We start from the raw sequence: 6,108 nt of genomic DNA on the forward strand, positions 1-6,108 counted from the left end.
CAAGGTGAAGGAACCGGCGAATGGGACCTAGCATTCTGCAGAGGGACGTGTTCGAGGATTGAATCGCGATTATCTCCAATCCTATTGTGATAGGGGTTTGGGTTCGTGTTTCAAATCGGTGTTCTACGAAGATCCAACCCAAGCAAGTCCGCCTCTGGTGGATCATACCTAAGATGAGAAGCATCGGATCGGTTTATGGATTGAGTGTTCGGCGGATAGTTCGCCCCAACGTAAGGAGCCGATAATTGGTATGGGGTTTGAGCATGAGCCTGAAATGTGTTCGATGGGAAAGGGCTACTGGGTGTGAATCGTGGGACCGAATATGGATTGGGCTGCGAGGCTTCAGGCATGTGACGAGGAAAGTCGTACGGGTCAGACCATTGAGAGGAAACGGGAATTTCGTACACTTCCGAATTTACGGTTAGTCGCCTGGTTTCGGGTATGTTGGATGGTCCGGATGTAAATACCATCTGAACAGGAACATCACTTTTTCCGTATTGCCAGCTTCCGGCGTTTGTTTGAGTTAAACCGCCTAGGGCCTGTTCACAAATTACGTAACGCAAAAATCCGAGTTTTTGACCCCCTCCCTCCCCCTCGTAACAAAAAGTAACATTTTTTGAACCCCCTCCCTTTCCTATATAACGCGTAACTGTGATAATTTTAAAGGCAGATTTTTTTACCTTCCTGAAGCATTTGGGTTTTGGTATTTTTTGAACACTGTTAGAATAGGGACGGCACATGATTAAAAATCAAGGATATCAAAAATGCAGCTAGTGGAAACAAATTTGCGATCAATACAATAAATACAATATTCGCTTGGTATTTTTACGCATATCAGTCCCGCTATGCCAGCATGCTCGATTTCGATAATGACTAATATACGATAACGATAAACAGCAATTACTTCAATAAGTGATTAAAAAAAGACATTCAAATGAATTTTTATTCGCGTTATGCGTAACATTTGGTAGTACTCCTCCCCTCCCCCACCTTTTAGTGTAACAAAGTATAACGCAAGTTGGACCCCCCCTCCCCCCAGAAGCGTTACGTAATTTGTGAACAGACCCCTACTGAAACCACGGATTTTTGCCAATCACATTGCGCACTCGCGTTTGTTATCAAACCATGTAATTCGGCTGCACTTATCGGAATGTCGCGTCCTGTATCGAACCGAACCTGCCTTGCTCTATGCACTCGCGATGCCACTTGATAACTCGGTGTCGCCCATGTGAGCTGTACCGCACTCGATAATGAATTTGTGACAACTGGTATACTATTCGACACTGTGGTTTCGACACACGAGACTGACGTCGAAGCTATTATTTGCGAAACTATCGGATCTAATTCCGCGGTAGATGATAAAGTAGGGTTTGAGTGACATGGAGTAGAACTAGCAACTGTATCTCTAGGGATAGCTCCTATCGAAATGGATAGAGAAGCTACCGATTGTCCAAGATTAATTAAATCATGTGTCGAAGCCTCTGCTTGAGCTTCGAGACTCGCGGCTCCATGCAAATCAACTTCTGTTGTTTGCTGAGGAGTATGGCTAACGGACGAACGTAAAACATTTTTGTCGAAATAATCCATATAGGTTTGAATTATTTTCGAAAACAACCAGTTGACTTCATTCGCTAAGCCACATGTACCGTAAGTTTTTCTGAAAAGTTTTAAACGATGGTAAAGATGCAATAAACCCGTTTTCGACATAAGTCTATCCAAAGAAGCATCTGCTAACTCCTGCATCACCCTTCTAAACCTTTCCTTACATGTTTTTAACTCCCCGTCGGGATCTCGACGGTACACAAAAATACGCAGTTTCCCATTCACTTCCTCACGCAGCGCATTTTTCAACTTTCTGCGGTTCACGCTCAAGCTTCTATCCCGTTCTAACAGGTCTCGAATCTCGAGCTCAAAAATTATTTCTTCCTCTGTTAGGTATGTAGCACACATCCCAACTAGATACTCATGATCCAGCGACATTGCTGAGCTGTACTGGGAACAGAGTATAAAATCTACAACAAAATAAATCGAAAAGTGATACAATTGACCACCACTCTATACCGTGTACGCTATAACCGATGAACAATAAATAACAGAAAATAAATGCATGCACAAGAGAACAAAAAATCAGAGAAATTTATCAGCTTTGCTTATACACCATTAATGGAACCGATCGTGTGTGTCTTTCCACCAGCAACGTGCTAGGTATCTGGCAAATCAATCTCCTATCAGCACGCTCTGTCTACCTTTCCTGAACGATCGCGGCCTATTGTTCGTATGGATAGAAGATAATCGAAAGCATGTGCGTCGAAAGGGATTTAATTTAGAGAATTTTTTTTTTTAATTCGTTTCAAACACCTCCAAGATCTCCCCCCTTATCTAGCGAAAAATTAACTCTCGAATCGATCAACAGTGACTTTTTCGTTAGAGCGCCAAATATAACATAGTGGAAGCATGCGACTTACCTTTAACCTCAGGGGCTGCCTACTCTGCCGTTCGAGAGTCGTCGATGTTTAGGTTGGGCCCGCGCCGTCGCTAACTGTTTTAACAACGCCAGCGGTTGGGGACTAGGTATGAGCGTCGTTGGTCGGACGCCGGGATATTACGTCTGGCACTCACGGAACACACGCGCCGAGACGGGGTACCCGCGTCTTTATAGCTACAAAACTAGCTAACACAAGCTCACTTTCGTGTCCACGACTGGTACAATTTTTCGGTGTTTGGTTTAGGGTTCACTTTTCGGGGCACTGGGATGGCCGCTCTAAAGGCCGGCTGTTTGGGACCACACTGGACTGTCGCTTTACCGACTACCCTATATTTTCTAGGCACACGCGGTCGGCTTTACAAGTATGGTTTATTCACTACGGCCGGTTGATTGCGGAATCTAACGTCCCGACATAACTTTCGTTTCCCGGCGGATTCCGGATTATCACTTGGGGTTCCGAAACCACACGATCACGCACTCTCGGTATTGAGGCATTCTTTTCGCCAGTCGCACAACTTTTCGGTTCGGATTCACGGTGCAGACCGTCTCGAATAAAAACTAACTTGACCGGACTGTTCACACGACCGTATCGATGGCTGGCTCAAGCCCAAAGAGGACGAGCAAGGGAGATGAGTCTCCACCGAACCCCAACCGTTTTCCCCATTCTTTTTCTGTTTCCGTCAGATCACGCATACCAACCGTATCGTGTGACTTTGGTAGCGGAAACTTGGATAGTTTTGGTAGCAGACGGCGTTCAAGTGGGCAGATGAAAATGAACAAATTTTAACAAAACTAATTCCTAACTCCTAAAGCAAAACAAAATAAATGTACATTTTTTTTTGAATATTAATTTTAATGGAACGTGATTTCATGTTCGGCGTAGCACCAACTTAGAATTCGGAAGTCGGGACTTCCGAACCGAACTTTCTTCCGAAGTTTTATCTGTCAAATTAATTGATGCGCTGTTCAGCGCATCTTTGAGCGAAACCAGCGCACTACTTCCGAAGTTTGGAAAGTTGCCTGTAGCTGATAACGATAACGAACATATTTGCTGAATGGATGAAGTACATATCAAAAGATATTTTAGTTAGTAGATAAAGATTGTCGCTGTCGTCGTTGTCCGGAACATCTTTTGCTGGCGAGGATAGGGGATGTAAATGTCAATGAAGGAAAAATACATACGATTTGACAGTTAGGTACCACACACTAATAAAAAATCCACACATTTTTATTGGCAAAAATCTAAAGAAATTCACAAATAAATTTTATGTGTGCGTTAATAACCACCCGCTATAGGAAAATCCACATAAAGGTTATTAGTTAATAACGGTTATGCGTGTTTCCACATATATGCTATGCGAATTCACATAGCCGTTATGTGTGAAATGCTATAGTCAAATTTTATGTGTGCCACACATAATGGATATGATTGGAATTTTGTCAGTGCACATGTTTCGGACAGCAGAACAAAGGGAACTGAAGCGACAATCTTTATCTAGTAACTAAAATATTCTCATTCCAGTTGAAACCCGGAATTGGGGGACAGCGAAGTTGGATTTTTCTCACAATCCGTACGTTAAACCTAACTTCGGAAGTGGTGCGCTGTTTTCATATCGCGAAGCGCTATTCAGCGCACCACTTCTGAAGTTAGGTTTAACGTACGGATTGTGAGAAAAATCCAACTTCGCTAGCACCCAATTTTGGGTTTCAACTGGATTGAGTATATCTTTTAGTACATCCATCCAGCCAAAAGATATTTTAGTTACTAGATAAAGATTGTCGCTTCGGTTCCCTTCGTTCTGCTGTCCGAAACATGTGTGGTACATACCTGTCAAATCGTATGGATTTTCCTTCTTTGACATTTAGCTCCCCTATCCTCGCCAGCAAAAGATGTTCCGGACAGCGACGACAGCGACAATCTTTATCTAGTAACTAAAATATCTTTTATCCAGCCGTTTTCGAGTTATGCGGATACGAACACAGACACTGGCAGAAAAAAACATTTTGATTTTCATAAGTTGTGCTTTATGAAACCCTACAAATTCATTTTATTTTAACTTCATAAGGGACCAAAGAAATCCATAAATTTGCCTTATGAAAATCATAGCAATTTCTTGTGTAAAATAATCATAAGGCATCCTTATGAATAATTCTTGTTCATTCAAACGTTCACGCTGATCTGTCAGAAAAAAAAATGGCTCGCTTCATCCTTACCCATGTGGCCCAATAAGGAAGTAGCTGAAATTAAGTTTTTCTCTTTAAGAATACGTCGAACGAACATCAACCATCTATATATTGTGCTGCAGAAATACGAGATCCATTGTGCTGTTCTTCCTGGTCAGGGCAATGTTTTTCCATGGAAAACGCCATTATTGTAAGTCTGTTTTTGCCTTTCTCGTATTTTTTTCAAATACCTCCTATTTAACTTTAACTAACATATTCATCTTTTCTAGCAAAACACGATCAACTGTACAAAGTGATCAGAACATTACCCCTCGTGAAATAGAGTCCAATATCTGGAAGTAAATGGACCGAATCATTTTAACCGCTGCACCTAAAAGTCAGCAAAGCACGATGCCTCTTCCCACGGAGCACAGCACTGAAGGAGAGCCACTTTTAACAGACTTTGGAGAAAAAAAAGTCCAGGCAGAGCAACAGCGGAGACAGCAATAGTGGTAATAAAATGCATTAGCTAAATAACAATTGATACCTACAATCTTCCTACTCCCCAGATCAGAATAAATATCGTCGCTACTCATCGTTCAATATGTTCAAAAAGCAGGAAGCTTGTCATCCTTGAACGACGTATCATCTAACTAGGAATTAAGAAGAAATTCTGGCATGCGATTCGAATTCCAATTCGAGAGCAAACGAGTGTAAATTTAATTTATAGGGGAAAGAGGGGCAAGATCGCCATATGGGGCAAGACAGCCAACGTTGATTATGATTTAAGTGAGCAATATATTCACATTATTATTACGAGGGATGGTTAACAATAATGTAAAAGGGCTATTCAACTGAAAAATGCACTTTGACAACCTTACTTGTTCTTGAAATATTGATTAAGATGATGTAGTTGAAATTCGAATTTTCTTATAATTTTGTAGATACACAACTCAAGGTTTGAAGCCAAAATTACTATTTTTCAGCACAAATTAATATTTACCAAAGCTCTTATATAACTATAGGTTATCTACAATAATAATTTAAGAAGATTAACAGTAATTATGATCTCATATATGACTAAAATCTTTGGGCGGTATTGCAAACTATATTAAGAACAAGGTCATCTCCAGGATTAAGAGTCGCCTAACCTTTAAATTCATTAAAAAAATCATCAAAATAGTTTCTGCCTGAATCAGAGATGATTTAAAAAACTGATATGGTTTTAATCGTAAAAATTTTAGGCTTTAGGCAAATTCTGATATCGTCGTAGAGCCAGAGGTCAATAAATCAACATGAAATACGACATTTTCAAGCGAAACATCATTTGAACATAATCCATAGAAGTCCAAGGAATGTGTCACCCGTTCTAAATAAATTCAGCACGCTTTTAATATATTTTTTGGTACTCGCTCGTCTAGCCCCGAGGGGGTGGCCATGTCGCCCCATATGATAAATAA

The 6,108-nt window shown here is 41.0% G+C and overlaps 1 long non-coding RNA gene across 1 annotated transcript; it reads left to right on the top strand.

Annotated features, from left to right (window-relative positions):
- The first annotated feature begins 4,608 nt into the window (after window positions 1-4,608).
- Window positions 4,609-5,620, top strand: LOC134223544 (uncharacterized). The gene is made up of 3 exons (XR_009982613.1): window positions 4,609-4,859; window positions 4,939-5,160; window positions 5,218-5,620. It is a non-coding gene; the product is annotated as an uncharacterized LOC134223544 (long non-coding RNA).
- The last annotated feature ends 488 nt before the right edge of the window (window positions 5,621-6,108 follow it).

The sequence above is a fragment of the Armigeres subalbatus genome, chromosome 3, assembly GCF_024139115.2.
Source record: "Armigeres subalbatus isolate Guangzhou_Male chromosome 3, GZ_Asu_2, whole genome shotgun sequence".
NCBI classification, from domain to species: domain Eukaryota; kingdom Metazoa; phylum Arthropoda; class Insecta; order Diptera; family Culicidae; genus Armigeres; species Armigeres subalbatus.